Genomic DNA, 1039 nt, shown 5'->3' with positions numbered 1-1039 from the left:
CCCTCAGCTCTTCAGCTCAAGGCAAGCGCTCTACCACTTGAGCTACAGCGCCACTTCCGGTTTTCTGGTGGTTTATTGGAGATAAGAGTCTCACGGTCTCTCCTGCCCGGGCTGGCTTTGAACTGCGATCCTCAGATCTCAGCCTCCTGAGTAGCTAGGATTACAGGCATGAGCCACCAGCGCCCGGCTCAGGATGATCTCTTGAGTCCAGAAGTTTGAAGCCTGCCTGGGCAATATAGCAGACTCCATCTCAAAAACATAAAAAAAATGTTGAGCACACCTGTCATCCTAGCTACTCAGAAGGCTGAGATCTGGGGATGGTGGTTCAAATCCAGCTCGGGTAGGAAAGTCCATGAGACCTTATCTCCAATAAACCACCAGAAAACCGGAAGTGGCGCTGTAGCTCAAGTGGTAGAGTGCTAGCCTTGAGCTGAAGAGCTCAGGAACAGCATCCAGGCCCAGAGTTCAAGCCCCACAACCGACAAAAAAAGAAAAAAGGCTAAGCAAGAGCACAAAGCCCTGAGTTCAAGCCCCAGTATTGGCACATCTCCCTCTCTCTCCCTCCCTTCTCCCTCTCTCTCCTTCCCTTCATTCTCTCTCTCTCTCTCTTTTTCTCTCTCTCACACACACACACACACACACACAAGTCTTAAGGACTAGAAGTCAGAAGGGGAAACCAAGATTTGAAAAAATAACACAGGAAGCCAGTCTCTCCAAAGCTAAAAGGGGAAATGGTACCATCCCAGCATGCACAGACACTGCCAAACCCGCAAGCCTGAAGCCGCCTGCTGATCCAGTTAGCACCTGACAGTGCGCGCGCACACACACACACACACACACACACACACACAGTTACCACTACTGCTGCCTGCAGCTCCACTTAGTGGCCCAGTTGGAAGAACACTCATCTTCCTGTGTCCTCCACTCACTCCCCCAATCCCTTCCCTACCATACCCTCCCCCTCCCCCCACCGCCACCTCTCCACTCCCCCCATTGAACCAGGCTGATTGCAGTTTCTAGCTCCTGGGGAGCTAGAAGG

The sequence above is a fragment of the Dipodomys ordii genome, unplaced genomic scaffold (genome assembly GCF_000151885.1).
Source record: "Dipodomys ordii isolate 6190 unplaced genomic scaffold, Dord_2.0 Scaffold120, whole genome shotgun sequence".
Taxonomy (NCBI): Eukaryota; Metazoa; Chordata; class Mammalia; order Rodentia; family Heteromyidae; genus Dipodomys; species Dipodomys ordii.
The sequence above is the reverse complement of the archived record's forward strand: the minus strand, read 5'-3'. Positions refer to the sequence as shown.